The 19,565-nt window shown below is 36.9% G+C and overlaps 1 pseudogene; it reads left to right on the top strand.

Annotated features, from left to right (window-relative positions):
* Positions 1–13,881: 13,881 nt before the first annotated feature.
* LOC113315262 lies at positions 13,882–19,011 on the top strand (annotated as a pseudogene).
* Positions 19,012–19,565: the final 554 nt, after the last annotated feature.

Genomic DNA, 19,565 nt, shown 5'->3' with positions numbered 1-19,565 from the left:
TTCCTTAATAAGATGAGACCGGCTTACCGGATTAAAAGCATTTGAAAAGTCAACAAGAAGCATTGACATATTGGAGGACTGGCCTTCCAAATCCATCACGTTATTTACAACGTGTAAAATACTCTCACCTCCAACGGGCATGCCAAAACCAAATTGATAATCTCCCAAATAAGCAGTCATGGCCTTGCCAACGGAGAAGGCATCTATCTTAGAAACCAACCTGCGCTAAATGGTACTAATAGTTATGGGCTTAAGACCACCCCCGACTTCAATACTGGTGTTAGGGGTGCACAACAATGAACTCACCTAACCCACTGGGGCATTTTCCTGCCAACCATAAATTGAAAACACATGTGATAGAAAACACCAACTCGTCTCTACTGCTGTCGCCGCACCATTCAAAGCATCCATTAAATGTTGGGCACGCAAACAGTCTCGATCACAAGAAGTTCCTTTTGGTAAACTCTTGATGGGACCAAGTACAACCTTAGAATCAACCACAATTGAATCAACACCAACAGTTTCCGGTGGAATAAAAGGGGGCGGAGCTGATGGATGTTTCATTTGTAATTCAGCGAAGGTGGACTCATTGCGAGGAGATGCACCAATGGAATATAACACACGGATCTCCGCTGAAAAATTCCCACAACTCATCTTCTTCCTATAGGCAGTCAAGTTGGCTCCGTCACGCTTCTTCATTGGTTGTTTACGAGGCTCTTGGAAAGGTTATTGAAACAATCTTCGCATCAAAGCTAAACAACCGGTATTATCTTTCCAGTCTAAAAGAGCCTGGTTAAAGGCCAAAATCTGTAGCTTCCTTCGCATACCAGATTTCTCCTATGCGGAACACTTGGGCACATACACCTGCAATGTACCAATGGGGAGAAGAAGAAGCTTAATCCAAGTTGAAAGATCAGCTGGACTGTGCAAGACTTGGTCGAGGAAGAAATTGAGAGTTCTCGAGAAATCCAGCTTGAGGGATGCAAGATACAGTCGTGAAACGCCAAGTTCAACAGCTCCAATGTAAATATAGTAACTTCAGTCTCTCCTGCAACGTTCTCACTAACTGCATCAACCCCATTCACTGCAACAGGCGCAATGGAAACATCTTCTGGTTTAGGCAAACCATAAATAAGATCTGTGGTAGTTCCATTTGCAGGCTCGATAACAACATCACCATGAAAAACACCCCCCTTATCTTTGCAGGGTAATCTCCAAGCATGTAATTGCATAAATTTTCCGCAGAGCCACATACGAAGGTGACGGAGAGATTTCACCTAAGCCTGGTATACCCTAGAGTCCGTGGAAATTAGTTCTCTGCAAACAGTCATGTTGTCTTCGTTGCAGAGATGTCTGTCCTGCAAATACCGGGGAAACGACCCTTTAACATACCCCCTCCCGTTAATCCCATCACTACATCTATCAAAACCCTTAAAGGGGCAATGACAATACTCTGCATTACCAGCGTTCAACAAGCCAGGGGGGAAGAAGACGAAGTAACATCCAGCGAAACTTGAGGTACTGCATCAGAAGAATCCTTCTGAATTCGCGAGGAAGAAAGCCTGGTGTTTCTTTTTTTTTCTTTTTTTTTCCGGCTCACTCTTTATGAGCGTAAGACAATTGTCTATGGAGCTTTTATTTACTCAACCAATGATTACCTTGCTACAATATCCACGACAGTATCGGGATCCCACCAAATCACTTTAGAGAAACATATAACTGCAAAAATAAAAAGAAAGTGATTCAGTAATGATTAATTGCGAGGATGAATCTTTTAAACGACTACCATGCCATTTTTAGCAACTGAGTTTCGCATTCAATTATGAACATATATATAAGGATTTTAGAACGATAAAGTGGAACTCAATCTATACTGTAAGAAGTGTTTCAACCTAACAAGGTTTAGAGTGTCATCCTAAATAACTCATAATTGACTCAAAAATATGAAGTCTCAAGAATGCAAGAAATCAAAGAGTATTATTTATTTATTTTATATGCAAAGCAAACATGCTTAACTACTCCCCCACACTTAAACTCAATATTGTCCTCAATGTTGAAAACCCAAAATTCTGATTTCTGACATAACAACCCTGAAAAACTCGAAAACTGTACAAATGGATAGGAAAATAGGAAAAACATCCTAAACAAAAGTTGTTCACCTACGTCTTTTATATGAGGTTTCAAAAGTTCATAGTGTTCCGATAAACGGTCTGACTTTTATGGTCTCCGGAATGACAAACATGCTACCTGAAAAAGTTCTATAAAAATACCGAAACTAAAATGTCTAGGCCTATCTCTCCAACTTAACAGACTCCAAATTCAGATTTTATTTTGGAAAAGAAAGGTGAGTCTGTCCTCTTTAAAAGTTAGTGTTAACCACTCAAATCGGACTCCGTATGAAGTCTCGAGAGCTGTTTTCGTAACAAGTACGCAGTCAGATTTTCTGACGAAAATTGCTTCGTCAAAACTTTCATTATAGATATAGGACTTTGTAAAATCAAATATGAGAATACAATATTATATATGATATTAAAAACTAAGAAAAATAAAAAAAAAAAGGGATGGAGATAACAAAACCGGTGGGTTGTCTCCCATGTAGCGCTTAGTTTAACGTCGTCATCCCGATGTTATTGTTATCGTTCGTACACCAGTAATCTGAAAGTTTGATAATCCTTCCAAATAACAATATGAAATTCAAATAAAAGCTTCACAAAAACATTATCACAAAATATAGATAATGAAGCTATCACTCTACTGAAGTTTCCCCACACTTAGTCCTTTCTACACTCGAAAGTGGATATAGAACATAGTTTTCGGGAACTTCAAAAAGTTCCTCAGCTTGGTGAACCTGTGATAGACACATTTTTGTGTCTAAGTTGTCCTCAATTTTCTCTATGTTGGTACTCGATTTTGTACTTATTATGGTGTTTTGTGTGTTTTAAGGTATTTTTGGGAAATAAACATTTTTGGAAAAATCGGCTCGAAAAATTATGCGGAGCACCCCCGGAGGACATTTGCTATGCGGACTCCCACTTTGGTTAAGGGGTACTCAATTACTGAAGGGCGCCTCAATTACTATTTACACCCCAGGGGCGACAACTGCTATTCATACTCCAGTTCAGGATAGGGGCATCTCATCCTCTTCGTTTAAATTCCATAATTTGACGGGAATTTTGTTGCTGTAACTAGCAGAATTAGGGTTCGGCTTTTGAAGTGGATTCATGGAGATTCAACGTCCGAATTTGATTGGGTTTATTCCCCTGGGCTAGACAGGGAAGATATATGTGTTGGTTTCGATCCAGTTTGGCTGGACACTCGGGTTTGAAGAAAACAGAAAGTCGCAAAAACCCGAGAGTTCAATGAAAGATTTTAAGGAGTTTTGGCGAGATTAAATCGCTGGAATTGACGTGGAATATCCTGCTTTAACTAAACATGAGTGGTAATGGTGTTAGAATCGAAAAGCATGGGTTGGAATCGCGGGATTGAAGTGAAACAGAGCTTGAATGATACTCGAGATTCTGTTGGTGTAGTTTTGGAAGGATTGCATGTGTTTTCAACGTGTTGACTCGTTCTTTGATGTGTTGGAAGCATGATTGGAGAGTGTAAACACTGATTGACAACGTCGGAAGACAAGAATGGAAAGAAAACAACCCGAGAATATATTTCATTTACTGCGATTTATGGTGAAGATTTGAGGAGTTAATGAGACATTATTCTTGTGCCTGTCGAGTATAAAAAGGCATGTGGGAGCATAGTGCAGGGTTGTCGAGAGTTTGGGAGAGAAATAGCACGCTGCAGAGATACTTTTGATCATCAACAGAGAGGAAGAGAAAAGGAAGCACAGTCTACACCAAAAGACTGTCGTTCTTTAGCGTCTTATATTGTAACCTTAGCGAATGTTTTTCTATAACAGTTTATAAGTATAGTTTCCTTCTATGACGCTTATTATGTATCGTTTCTGCATTATTCATCTTGTAAACAATTTTTGAGCAATGAAAAATCATTTTGAGCTTGTTTCCTACATGATGAGCCGCTAAAAGTTCCTGGTGACCAAGGCAACGGAGGAAACTATTCTCTTATGCATGATTGGTAATTTTGTTTTATAATTTCAATTATTATTAATTTAGTTTAATTCACTAAGATCACTTTAAATATATGTTTTTTCTTAATTAGTTGTGAATCAATTTGATGTCTTATGCTTAGAAATAATTCATGCTTGGGGATCACAATTTAATGTTTGGAAACCTTATAGATATTTGTGAGTTAATGTAAAAAAAAGGACTTAATAATAGTTCTTGAAATAGTTTTTATCAACCAATCAGTTAAAGGAATAGTGGAATCCGGAGTCTTGGTTTAGTTTTAAAATCTTGATATCACTTTATTTGAGTTTATCTTTGTTTAGCTTTTGAAATTTAATTTAAAAATCGAACCTTCACAAGTCTCAACGAACCTATTACTACAACAATTATTGAAAATAACCATCAACCTACACATTACTCGAATCAAACACATCAAGTGGTGGATACTTGGAAGCAAAATAATCCGTTAAAATTTTTAAAGCACACAACTCCAATTTTAAGTGAGGTATTTTCTTAAAAGTTGGGTTAACAACTCTTTTAGAATCTACTTCGATGAGAGGAAAATGATCAATAGATATAGAATTATGCAAAGGATTAGACAAACCTTGTTTCAGATCCTCATTAATCATCTCCAATGAATTATTTACCTCAAGTATATCGTGGTCCTCTATCAAACTATTGTTATCTAGCTCAATTGGGTCTTCCACGACTTTAATCAATTTGGTTTCATTATCAATCTCAATCTCTTCAACAATTTAGTCATCAGAATCGGAATCCTCCCCAAAAAATTCTAGTTCATTGATGCAAATCCTAGGGTCTTCCTTATGAGTCTCCGACAAAGAGATAATCGGGTCTTCTTCTTGCAATCAACCAGCCTAAAAACATTGTAATTCGAATATTCATTGCACCGTTGATATGCATTTGAGTATGTCACACAGTTCATAACAATGGTTCGGTCGTACCAAGGCTCCTCCTTTTGAATAGGCGAATGATCATTATTACGATCCGGAGTTGGAATAACTTCATCATTGTTATGTGAACTTTCCAAAGGTTTCTCATCTTCAAAATATTTGTTGTCCTCGTTAGGAATTTCAAAATTAATTTGGTTTTGAGGCCAAACTTCTTCTTCGTTCCTTGTCTCCCAAAATTGAGCAAGTTGTAACTTTAAGTTATCCACATTCCTTTAAATTTCTTGGAACTTCTCATATTGATTGTGGTAATATTGAATTATTTGTCCTTGAAACTCCTCAATCATAGTACACATTCGTTCTACAACACTCGAAGAAATCGGATTAATAGCATAACTATCCTCCCATCCTTGTGATTGTTCACTTACATGCCCGTCATAAGGTTGTTGACATGTATGAGAATATCCATAAGGTTCCTTGGGATATTGATCATAGCCAAAATATTGGTTTTGATTATACCCATAGGATTGTTGGTAGTTTTCGTATGAATGAGATTGAAAACCATATTGATTACCATAATTATATGTCTGATCTTGTGCTCTGTACATATTATTTCCGTAAGGAAAAATGACGACTCACAAGAAAAAGAAAATCAAAACAAAAATAAAAACAAGCTAAACAAATAACAAAGCAACTAGCAACTACTCCCCGTAGTGGCGCCAAAATTTGATGGGATGTCGTAGGCATAAAAAATTAATAAAGATATTTTCCACTAATTAACTAGTAATATAGCGGTAGCAAGAGATCGTTCCCAGAGAGTGTTGTGTAATTGATAGGTTATTTGATCAGCAAGACAAATTAAATAACAAGGGGATTTGGTTGTAAGTTAAATAGAAAGACAATAAAGAAAAGAGATGATTAAGGAATCCTTCGCCGTTACCGAGCGATAACTGGATTAATATACATATCTATCGTTCATAAGAACCATTCATCACCAACCTTAGAATAACAGCTAGATCAGTGTTATCCCCCAAACTCCTTCTATCACTGGATACAGTAGTTCTCGACTACCATATTCTATCCAACGAACCACTAAGTAGTAGATCACTCAAGGTGTAATCCTATCGAACGCTTTAAGCTTTGTGAATTAGGTTAATCTCAGTAGTTAAACTCTTAGATCAAAGTTTACTTGCTGGTGTTGTCTTCACACACGATTGCTCCACATAATCCCTCTGTAAGGTCTCGCGATTTCTACTTGTGTAGAGAGTTAATCGACGATTACTTATCTCATAACTTCTACTAGCAATAGAACAATCAATAGACTAATCTAGTATACATCCCAAATCAGTCTAAGAATCATTCATAAACCATAGATATGGTAAAGGCAAACGATGATGATAAAAACTCTCAATAGATTTGTATTATTAATAAAGCTTCACGCTTGGAGCATTGGATTCATCCTTAATCAACAAAGGATTTAGCTACTTATATTGCAAAGAAGATGAATATTGGTGGTTTCCCCTTAAAGGGGTAAACCCTAGGTTTTTGATATAGAATAAACCCTAGGTTTTTGATATAGAATAAACCCTAGATTGTGATATGAGATTGATCAATCATGTATGAAAGGCCTAATACCTATTTTTATACGTCTACATTGCTTGGCCTTCAAGTATTTAGTTCGGTTCAAGAACCCGACCCGAAAATGCGAAATAACGACCCCAAACGTGACCCCAGGCCTTCACAAGTATGCATACCCGTTTGCATACTTACTAAGTATGCGTACTCGTTTGCATACTTGCTTAAGGTATTGGATAAAAAGCTTGTTTTGGAAACAACTTCTTCGTCCTAACTCGGAATGACCTCATTCTTTTTGCATTCTTTTCCTCTTTCAATTCTCTTCAAGTTCGTGATGAGAAATCCTGAAGTTGAATGAGTTAAGCTTGGTATTTTTCCCGTCTCTTGATTTTGAGTGTTTTGCTCCCTTTTATCGCACTTCTTCCACTTCTCTTGGATTTGGGCACTTGGATACTTGTAATACTTCTCTTCCTAGCTCTTTTCAGCACTTTGTAGCTCCTTTCTGGATGATTCACCTAATAGAGGAAAATAAGAGAAAACAAGAGTAATAATACGAAAATATGCAAGAATAATAGATAAAACAAGTATGGAATGGACACTAAAATCAAATGAATATGCACTTATCAACAAACAACACCCCATATCTTCACTAACCAATCTAAAGAACCACATCAACAACTTCTTTGTGTCCTTCATCTGTGACCTAAACCTCATCAACAAATGTTCCTTGTAACTCAATTCTTCCTCCAGAGTCCCATTTCCAAAACAATTAACCATAATTTAGGATGAACCATAATTCCCAATTTTATTTTCTATAGGAACTAAAATTAAACCCTATACATCCATACATACCTCGATTAAGAACAAACCCATCACAAGTAGCTCAGTTTCTAAATCAATTTCACACGAAATCAGAGCTAATTTAAGAAACCATAAATTCAACTTACCATATCTGCTGAGTTTGAATCAACACACAAATTGACACCACGACGGTCAGCTATCCTGATTCTATTCCATTTCTCTTAATCTCAGAGTCATGATCTTCATCTTCATCATCGACTTTCACTAAAACCCTAATCTCACATATAGGGGAATCACTTTCTTCTTCTCCCTAAGTTCAATCAACTATAGCTCCATCATCTTTTCCCTGAGTTCAATCACTGAAACCGTTCACTTACCCCTAATATTCATTCTCATTTAGCAATCCCTGAGGCAGGCAAAAAAAATTTCCTTTCTGTTTACTTGTGGTAAGAATCATGAGATTTTGAATTTGTGATAAGTATAATAGGGTTTTCAAGGGTAAACATGTAAACTGCGACACATTTTTTTGACCAAGTCAACGAAAAAAACCAAACACGTGGGTCCGAAAGAGTAAGTTAACTCAAATTAACACCTTAGACACATATACACACTTTACTAGACTTGCTTTCCCGATATACACTCAATTAATAAATAAACTTGCTTTCCCGATATACACTCAATTACAAAGAGAGCTAACCCCAAGTTACTCTTTTTCTTATTTGATATGAAAACAAAAGTTAGAATACGGAAAATTTCGAACTCAAATTAACCTGGCTAATTTGGGGCCTATGGTTTTTTCCATCCATTCAACAAAGAAGGATAAGGGGTGTCAAAAGTGTATTAAAATACTAAATTACCCTTATACAAATTTAATAATTCCAACTATCTAAAACAAATACTAAATCCTAAACATTTCTATTAACCATCTTCAATCAAAAAACTAAAACTCAATCCATCAAAATCATAATCTAAAACCTAATAAAAAACAACAATTTAATTCTCCATTTTTTTTGGTTTTCGGACAATATTTCAGCGACAAATAAATTCGAGTGATCGAGCTAAATCCCTTTAGTACATCCTTTTAAGAGGGATTTATCAGTGATTTAAGAAATTTCTCATCAACATTTCCAGAAACCAAACCAGAATCGGTTGATTAATGTAAACCGATCGTTGTTGATGTTCTCCAGAATCGGTGTACATGGTACGCTTATATAAACCAATTATGGGTTGATGTGATGAACATCAACCACAATAGGTTTATGCTAATGCACACATAAACCGATTCTAGGTCCAAGTTTGGATTTATAAAGAAATCAAGAGTCGGTCTTATGTGCCTTACATATAAACCGATTATGAGAAATACCAAATTTTCTATACGTTTTTTTGTTGCTATAATCGGATTATGTGGAAGACCACATAAACCCTGATTCTGGTTAATCCATTTTTTTCCAGTTAATACTTGATTTCAGTTCATACTCAGTTTTAATTCGAGTACAAGTGAAAATATTTTTATACCCAAATTGAAAATGCGTATGATTTTAAAACGAGTATAATTTTATACTCGAACTGAAAACGAGTATGAGTTCTCAAACGATGTGAAAATGAGTATGAAGTCATTCTCATTCTTAACTCCAGTGTATATATATATATATATATATATATTTATATTTATATATATGGAGTAGAATGAATTTTAGTTTTATCCGATGTTTAACAATACATAATTTAATAACAAAAAGGAAAAAAGTTAGCCATAATCGGTTTATGTTCATGTCCATATAAACCGATTATGGATAATCGGTTGACTTTCATGTCCACATAAACCGATTATGGGTAAAAGCAAGTTTCAAAAAATTTATATATTTTTTGAAGTCACAATAGGTTGATAGCAATGTCAACATAAACCGACTCTGGGTTGTGTTCTTAAAAAAAGTCAAAATTTTAATTTTTTTTCATGTTTTTATGATTCATTAACACAAGTTAATTTCGCATCTAACATGATATTTTTATTATGTACTAATCACCCGAATTAACACTAATTAATGGGGGATAAATTAGCCATTTAAAAAGAGTTTGATGAGGGGCTTCCCATTTTACTTCAAAATGTCTTATTTTGTCACGTAGTAATAGTCCCCATATAATTCTTATAGGCCCCAAATTAGCCAGGAAAATTAACACCTTAGACACATATAAGGTCGGTTCCTATGGGTGTGGCAAATCAATAGATTTTCCAGTTTTGCACCCACAATGGAGCTGGAAAACAAGCAAACTGGCCTGGCTAAGTGGAAAATTTTCCACTTAGCCAGGCCAGGTCAAGTTTGCACCGAGCGGTGTAGAAAAAACCGGTAGGTGTAGTTTCCACCGCCAGCGGTCTAGACTCGACCGCTTGCACCATCTCATCTAACGGTCATCATTTCATCATCCTATAAATGCAATATCAAATTTCATTTCAACTCACACCATTTCTTCAATCTGCATTCTTTCACTCCACAAACTCAACATGTCAGTTCGAGTTCGATCTTGCAAATTTGGCGTAGCTGAAGATGAATCCATTTGCAGGCATTATGTTTTTGTTATACAAGATATAGTCAATGATGGACAACATCAACAACAAGAGTTCGTATGGAGTCGCGTATTTCAGAGATTTCAAGAAGAAACATTGAACCTCAATAATTGAGATGCAAATGGATTGTGTCATCGCTTCGGAATAATCCGCAATGATGTGAAGTTGTTTGTTGTTGCACTTACTGAAAACTATCGAAACCGACAAAATGGCCAAAAGCATTTGATGTGGAGCAAATGTGTCGGCTCGAATGGCGCAACATAGTGGGAAAAGATTTTCAATTCGATGGTTGTTATCTTATCTCGAGGGTGTTGCCCAAATATGATGAGTTTAGATTAGCTGCCCAAATATAATGCATCTTTCATTTGTACCAAATTTTAATTTTAAGATATTATTAATATAAAACTAGTGCATCTTTCATTAAAAGTTTAGAATTTTAATTTACATTAGTACCTCTTTTATTCATCTAGATAATGACATAACTTACAATAAAGACTTTAAAAGTAAAATTTGGGACACTGTTTTTCATCTTGTTTACCTTCTTCATTTCACAAAATATCCAATCAATGAGTTCATGAACGAAGTTTCCTTTGTTTATCTTCTTCTTTGCCTTCAAATTTTCCTTCCCTTGAACTTTTCTTTGTCTTTTCTTAGTTGGAGGTTTGATTTGGTTAATATCCAAAACTTGTAGACTTCTTTGGTTTTTACCTATTTCCTTATAACCTCACATATCTTACTAATGGCGGCTTCAAGCACCACTCCGGAAAAATCAAGTTCAGTACCCAAATCAAGTTGGGATTCAAGCTTTGCCATTTTTAAAGATAATATAGATAAAGATAGAAATTTTTTATGTAAAAAATTTGGTGTAATTTTTGTGTGTGAATGTCACATTTTTATAGCGGTGGAGAAAGAGCCGTTGGAGATTTGAAATCAACCAAACGGTGGAGACTCGTTCGCTTAACATTTTTACCATAGTGGCGCGGCCAGTTTGCCAGGGAAGTTGCTGGCATGGCAAATGGGTGGGTTATCCACCCCATGAAAACCGGCCTAACCACTTTACTAGACTTGCTTTTCCGATAATAAATAGATTATGTACAAAGTGAGCTATCCCCGTGACCTTTGAGTCCTTGACCCACTACTCCGAAACCTTGTTTAAACAAAAACACATTTTCAGAAGAATCCTATTATTGGGCTTAGAAAGTCTTGGTCTTTTGGGGGCTTTTTAGGGTCACCAAATACTAATTGGGACATCCCTCATCATATATTTATATAAAGACTAATATGATCCCATATAATTTTAGATAATAAACTTGATTAACATTATTAATCATGATTAGAAAATCAATTAAGACTAATTCATCTCTTTAATTTAGATGAAATCAAAACAAAATAAAAAATCAGAGGGAAGAGAAGAAGAGGAAAAAAAAATTGGGGATTTTTTTTTGGAAATGACTGATTAAGCAAGACTTTTGATGAAGATGATGAGCATAATTTCATCATGATGAGGATGATGATCATAAAGAAAACCCAAAACTATTTTCTTCTCCTACTCTTTCTCATTCAAATATCATGATAAAAATTATGATAATCATAGAAAGAAAAAACCAAGAAAACCCACCATTTATTTTTGTTTTAAATGGTTAAAAAAATCTAATTCGATGAATTTTGGGTAAAAAGAAATAGTTTATGAAGATGTTTACGGCTGGGAGTTCTTAGATTCCCAACCGTGAATCAAGATTACGGTTGGGATAGTTTGTCGATCCAACCGAAAATCCATATTTCGGCTTGGTTTTCCCAACCGAAAGATTTTTCGTTTTCATAACCTAGCCGAAAGTGCGGTTACGGCTAGGATAATTTGTCGACCCAACCGTAGAAACGAAAAACGGTTGGGAAATGATGGGGTTCCAAGTCGTATTTTTTATTTACGGCGGAGGAATAAAGAATTCCTAGCCTAGATCGTTTTTCTTATTTTTTTTGTTTTTAGAACCAGTTAAGGCTGGGTTTTCCCAGCCGTAATTGGAGTTTCGGCTGGGTTTTCCCAGCAGTAATTGATTCTGGAAACCCCCAAAAATCAGAAAACTAATTTCGGTTGGGATAACCAAGCCGAAAAATTTACTTTCGGTAGGGAATCTAAGAACTCCCAGCCGTAAACACTTTCAGAATTTATTTATTTAATCCGAAATTCAGGGAATCATATTTTTTAAACATCTAAAAGCAAAAATAAATTGTGGGTTTTCTTAGTCGGTTCTTTTTATGATGATCACCATCTTTATATCTATGAATTTATGATAATAATTTTGGGTTTTCTTTATGATCATCGCTCTTATCGTGATGAAATTATGATCATCATCTTTATCACAATTTATGAAGAGAAGAGAAGGATGGGGAGAAGATAGTAGATTTAGTTTGTTTTTTAATGATCTTCATCATGATCATCATGATTTGTAAATGAGAGGAGAAGGAGAAGAAGAAAATTATAGATTATAGATTTTTATTTTTTTTAATGAATAGTAAAATTTAGGTAAGAGTGTTTTTGATTTTTTGATATATCTTGAGTCCCCCTAACCATTTTTTACCTCCCCAAAGCATTTAAGCCCCCGAAATGGTCAAAAGACCGAGACTTTCTAAACCCCGATAATAGATTCTTTTGGAAACATGTGTAGAACTCTAAAAAAAGGCTCGACTCTCATAAATATAATGACACGTGTCACCATCTTATTTACCCCATGCCCCCATTACTAAACCCCTCATAAATTTCTTTTTTCCTTTACTGGACTCTGGCTGTTACCACATATGTTGACCATGTACATAGTGAGCTATCCCTAGGACCCTTCTTAACCCTATTTAAACAAAAACATCCATTTTCAGAAACCTCTGAAAAACCCCCCAAACTGTTCAACTCTCACAAACATAAAGAATAAGATAAAGAAATGAGACTAACATAAGAAATGTCAAAAGCAAGATGTGACATGACATGCACCAAGACTCATGACCCCCAAATATTTTACAAGATGGGATACACCCACAACAACTGCCCAAGGGCATACACAGTCCCATTGGCGCATGAGACTTCATTCCTCCACGTACTCGAATCCTGGCCTTTCCAAAGGCACAAAACCAGCCCTGAAAAGAATCTAGATCCTTCCAATCTTTCCACAGACTCCATACTCCACACAAAGACAAGACACATCAAGGAGGACGACGAGAGAGGAATATCATGAAATACCGGAGAGCAGGAGAGAGGAGTGCGCAAACAAATCAAACTCGTACGTTTCTCTCTTTTTGTCAAATATCCCCACAATACCCACCGCGCCCCTTTTTCCTAACCGTCTCTCACAGTCCTACTCTGCCTCTGTTTCTTCTCTCTACTGCTCCTCTGCTCAAAATCCCCCCCCGCTTCATATAATACAGCTGTTCTCAGATTTTTCTTCTTGATTTCTCTCCTCCATGGTCTCTGCTCTGTTTTTCTTCTGATACTGAGTTTTTCTTCTGATTCTGAGTAGTTTATTAGTAAGATTATTTATAATCAGGGTTTTTGAAGGAAGAATGGATGAAAATCATGGCGTGATGGAGGAAATCCTCAAAGAATCTGTTGACCTGGTACTACTACTCAAAAATTTCTACTGATTTTCTCTGTTGTTTTTTTTTTGTTTGTTTGTTTGTTTTTCATCTTGTTGAGCTTCTATGTTTGATTTTCTGGGGTTTTTGATTCGTGGGTTTTCGTTTTTTTTTTACAGGAGGAGATACCTATTGAAGAAGTGCTTGAAAGTTTGAGATGTAACAAACAAGGGCTTTCTAATGAAGAAGCTCAACAGCGATTAGCGGTGTTTGGTTACAACAAACTTGAAGAGAAGAAGGTTTTGTTGATTGGGTTCCTCTCTGTTTTTGTTGTTTTCATCTAGAGTTTTCTTTTTTCGCTTAATCTTTGTTTTGGTGTGTAGGAGAATATGGTGTTGAAGTTCTTTTCGTTTATGTGAAATCCATTGTCGTGGGTAATGGAGGCAGCAGCTCTTATGGCTGTAGGCCTTACTTATGGAGGAGTAAGTACTCTGTACAGGTTTTCCATTAGTACTAGTACTACTTTCTTTCTGCGTACAGATTTGGATTTGGGTTTGTCTTGTGTGTTAATTTCTATCACTTGGGTTTGTTGCAGGGTAAACCACCGGATTGGCAAGATTTCGTCGGGATTACTGTACTTCTTTTAATCAACTCAACTATCAGTTTTTTTGAAGAGTATAACGCAGCAAATGCTGCTGCTAGTCTGATGGCTCGTCTTGCTCCTAAAGCTAAGGTGAAACCCACTTCTGCCTCTCTTGGTTTTAGGTTTTGTATGGTGTTGATTGTGTTTATTACTAGTTTAGTATCTTGGGGTTTTCTAGATTTTTCTGATTAATGGATGATTGTTGTGGGTGGTGAGGGTAGCTGGTGTTGTTGGTAGGGTGGGGGTGTTTATTACTGCTGGTTTAGCATCTTGGGGTTCTCCTAATTTTTCGAATTAATGGATGATGGTGGTGGGTGGTGTTGGTGGTGGTGGGAATGTTGATGGTGTTATTGTGATGAATGTACCATGGTTAATCAGATCATAACTTGTTGTGTTTGTTTAATTAGGTCCTTTGTGGTGAACGGTGGAAAGAGGAAGATGCGGCTGTTCTCGTTCCTGGAGATATAGTCAGTATCAAGCTTGGTGATATAGTCCCTGCTGATGTTCGTCTACTTGATGGAGATCCTTTGAAAATTGACCAGGTGTGTTTAGTCTTACAATTGCAGTTTATGAATGGAAGTTGAATCTATAGAATTATGTTGGTTTATAATTGTTGGATGTTCTATTCTGTTTTGTTGTTGCAGTCTGCTCTTACTGGCGAATGTTTACCAGTAACGAAGAACGCAGGGGATAGCGTCTTCGCTGGATCAACTTGTAAACAGGGTGAAATAGAAGCAGTGGTGATTGCTACTGGAGTCCATTCGTTCTTTGGAAAAGCTGCGCACCTAGTGGATACTACAAACCAAGTTGGTCATTTCCAAAAGGTGAGGAACTTTCCAATGAAACTCTCACATTTTGTTGTCGTTCACTGTAACTGTTTACCTTATCGTTGTGTTTAACTTGGGGTTTGATGTTGGTTAATTGATGCTCAGGTTTTGACTGCAATTGGGAATTTCTGCATATGTTCAATAGCTGTTGGGATGGTAATAGAGATCATCGTAATGTACCCAATTCAACACCGTGCTTATCGTACGGGGATTGACAATCTTCTGGTTCTTCTGATTGGAGGGATTCCCATAGCCATGCCTACAGTGCTTTCAGTGACAATGGCAATTGGCTCTCATCGCTTGTCTCAGCAGGTTGGTTCAGAGTTATGTTTCATGTGATGTTATTAATTAATAGATTTTGTTGGTGCTAATTGTGCTATTGGAACATCATTTTCAGGGGGCTATCACCAAGAGAATGACCGCGATTGAGGAAATGGCTGGCATGGATGTACTTTGCAGTGACAAGACTGGAACTCTCACACTGAACAAACTCTCAGTTGATAAAAATCTTATTGAGGTTCGGAAGTTCTTTAAGTGGCTGGGGTGTTTCTTGTTGAGTGAAAAAATGATGTCTAGCTTTTTTTAATCATTTTTGTTTCTTTCTATTGTTCCTTTCCTACTCTTGTACCTTGAGCATTTTATACCTCGCTCAGGTTTTCATGGAAGGAGTAAATCCAGCTACTGTTATTCTAATGGCGGCCCCGAGCCTCCAGGATTGAAAACCAAGACGCGATAGATACTGCTATAGTTGGAATGCTAGATGATGCATCAGAGGTAAGCGAAAATGATGGACCATAAGATTAATTCAACACAAATTGGTTAGTAAGTACTTACTAATATTCTGTTTTATTTGGCCTTTCTTCTTTATTTTCTCTACCAATAGGCGCGAGCTGGGGTTCAAGAAGTTCACTTCCTCCCTTTCAATCCAACCGATAAGCGTACAGCTCTGACGTACATTGATAATGAAGGTAAAATGCACCGAGTCAGCAAAGGTGCACCAGAGCAGGTACATCTCACTTACAAGCCTTTTGCATACTGGTTCTTCATCACTTTCCCCGACTCATGACTGACATGTCAGATTCTGCATCTCGCACATAACAAGTCTAGCATCGAGCGTAGGGTTCATGACGCGATAGATAAGTATGCGCAGAGAGGTTTAAGGGCACTTGCTGTAGCATATCAGGTACTCTCCTCTCAGCCTCCTATTTCCTGGTGCTTCTTTGGCATTTGTCACTCATCTTTTGTGCCATTATCCTGTATATGCTTTTTGATTTCCAGGAAGTTCCAGAAGGGAGGAAGGAGAGCCCTGGAGGTCCATGGAAATTTGTTGGTCTCTTGCCTCTCTTCGATCCTCCTCGACATGACAGTGGAGAGACGATAGCGAGGGCCCTCGACCTTGGTGTAAATGTCAAAATGATCACAGGTGGGGCTTTCTAATAGAAGTATCTTTCACAACATATTCAGTTGAAGAGAATGTTTTTTTAGCTTGATATTACTGATTCAAACTTGTGATGCACATGATTGCACATAATTGACATCATTCTGTTTATTATTACCGCGAATCATATTTTTGAAACTTCACTGTTTGGTATTAAACAATGCAGGCGTTGTCATCATATGCCGCTTGTTATCATTTTTGTAAAAAAGATTAATCTGCATTCTTACTGATTAATACTTGTGATTTCTCAGGTGATCAACTAGCAATAGCAAAGGAAACAGGACGCCGTCTGGGAATGGGGACTAACATGTTTCCTTCATCTGCTCTATTGGGCAACAACAAGGATGAATCGATTGCGGCGCTGCCAATTGACGAGCTGATAGAAAAAGCTGATGGTTTTGCTGGAGTCTTCCCTGGTACTTATTTTGTACTTTTTTTAAAATAATTTCAGAACTTGTAAATGAAATATTATATGGACCAGGCCGCAATAACTTATGTCCTTGATATGCGTAAAGTTTTGATGTTTGCTTGCTGTTTTAGAGCATAAATATGAGATTGTAAAGCGCTTGCAAGAAAGGAAACACATATGTGGAATGACTGGTGACGGAGTAAACGATGCTCCTGCACTCAAGAAGGCTGACATTGGAATAGCCGTTGCTGATGCCACTGATGCAGCTCGTAGTGCTTCTGATATTGTCTTGACCGAACCAGGTCTTAGTGTTATTGTCAGTGCAGTATTGACCAGTAGAGTTATCTTTCAGAGAATGAAAAACTATACAGTAAGGCGCTTCCATACTAAAGGGAGACCCATTTTTTCTTTTATTTTTATAACGCTTATTACATGTTGAATTAATCGTGACGAAAAGATTGAAATCAGTTTTAAGTTATTAGCTGTTTTGAAATTGACTGAAATTGCATTGCAGATTTACGCGGTTTCCATAACAATCCGTATTGTGGTAAGTTATCTGTTAACCTTTGCTATTCATCGTTGTGCATATCTTATACAAGTTATATTCCTACATTTCATTGGTCACTTATATGCGGTTTCTTACTACAGCTTGGTTTCATGCTGCTTACCCTTATCTGGAAGTTTGATTTTCCACCTTTCATGGTGCTAATCATTGCCATCCTGAATGACAGTCCGTATTTCCGCACTTGAAACCTTGTTTTTGATTTCTGTCTCATGACTCCAATTTCAAATAAATTCAGTATTTTCTTCTTAATTCTAAAGGTTCTTCTTTGGTACAATCCTTATTGTTTTTTTAGGTACTATTATGACAATTGCAAAGGATAGGGTGAAGCCATCTCCTCTACCAGATAGCTGGAAACTGTCAGAAATATTTGCGACTGGTATAGCTCTTGGAAGCTATTTAGCAATGATGACCGTCCTTTTCTTTTGGATGGCGTTCAGAACAGATTTCTTTCATGTAAGAGGCCCTGTGCTATCTTTTCCTTGTGTTTCAAAAGTATTTATGCATCTTTTCTATTAGGTGTTCTTTGTTGACATTGCTTTTTTGTTTGTTGCAAACTGTAGATGTATTTCAAGGTTCCTAGCCTAAAAGGTACCAGCCAAGATAATTTAGAAAAACAAGCATCAGCAATATACCTGCAAGTGAGCACTATCAGCCAGGCCCTAATATTTGTGACACGGTCACGTAGTTGGTCTTTCGTTGAGCGTCCTGGTATATTGCTCGTAGCCGCGTTCTTTGTTGCTCAGCTGGTAGGCTCTCTTCTGCACCACATTTTCTTTCTTGCTGGCATCAAACTCAGGAGAATATCCACTTACACTTGTTTTTCATGTGTAGGCTGCAACGTTCATTGCAGTCTATGCTGGCTGGAGCTTTACAGCAATTCAGGGGATCGGTTGGGGTTGGGCTGGCGTTATTTGGCTTTATAATCTAGTCACCTACATACCCCTTGACATGATCAAGTTCCTAACTCGCTATGCTCTGAGTGGAAGGGCTTGGGATCTTGTTACTGAAAAACGGGTATGCGCTTACGTACAACATTTATTCACATAATTTTCTTGTATGAGTAATAAATAACTATTTTAAAGAAAACTTTTCTGTTCCATGTCTAATACACTGCTTGTGTTTCAGACTACATTCACCAGACAAAAACATTTCGGGAAAGAAGCACGTCAGCTTGAGTGGGCACATAATCAGAGGACTTTACATGGACTGCACCCACCCGAAAAAATGTTTGGTAATCGTACCAATAAAGCTGATGCCAATCTGATGGCCGAAGATGCAATAAGACGAGCTGAGATTTCTCGGTAGGTGTCAGCTTATTGATACTTGTGATATGGTGAATTTGAGGAATTTAGTCAGTTTTTTTACTTATATGTATGTACTTTGTTTCTTTCTATTGTGAATTGTTACTGCAGGTTGACAGAGCTTCATACGTTGAAAGGTCATATAGAATCAGTAGTTCGGTTGAAGCATATGGACATTAGTACAATCCCGCAGGGCTATACTGTTTGAGTGAAAGCTGTTTGGGAAGTGAAAGCTGTTTTTGGGTCTTTGTTGTCAATGCATAGGGCGAGAATTTTCATTTGGCTCTATGCAATTTAGTTCATTATTGTCAAGTGGATGGTCAATCATTTTTGTTAAGTCTGATGCATAGGGCAAGAATTTTCTTTTAGATATAAAATTTTCTCCAGAGACGGGGATTTAGTTCATCATTGTCAAGTACATGTTCTATCTTTCATTTTTGTTAACTCTGATGTTTTATATGGTTGGTTGGGAATTTACAGTATGATGGTCTCTATGGTATGAAAACATCACACATTTTTTATTGTCAAATTAGAAAAACTTGTAATATTCTAAGGTTTACAAAATGCATGCAAGATGATAGCTAAAATCTCATAAATGTTGCAGAAGTAGTGGGTGTTGTTGCTCTTGTTACCTTAAAATTGTATGCGGCCTCCTAATATATGTGCATCACAAATTGACAGTTATGTATAGCAAATACGGCATATACTGGCAATGTCGATTTTGACAAAGGTTGCATCTGGGAATTTGACCCTATTGCCATAAAGTCCAGCACCATCTTCATTCAATACCAGTTTAACTTCTCAATTCATGTTTGGAGTGAATTTCTTGTATTCCAGAACCCCAATTGACTTCTCAAGGATGAGAATGTTGAGCTTCTGTTGTATTTTTCTATTCAAG

The sequence above is a fragment of the Papaver somniferum genome, chromosome 10, assembly GCF_003573695.1.
Source record: "Papaver somniferum cultivar HN1 chromosome 10, ASM357369v1, whole genome shotgun sequence".
NCBI lineage: Eukaryota > Viridiplantae > Streptophyta > Magnoliopsida > Ranunculales > Papaveraceae > Papaver > Papaver somniferum.
This window is presented reverse-complemented; position numbering and strand designations above follow the sequence as displayed.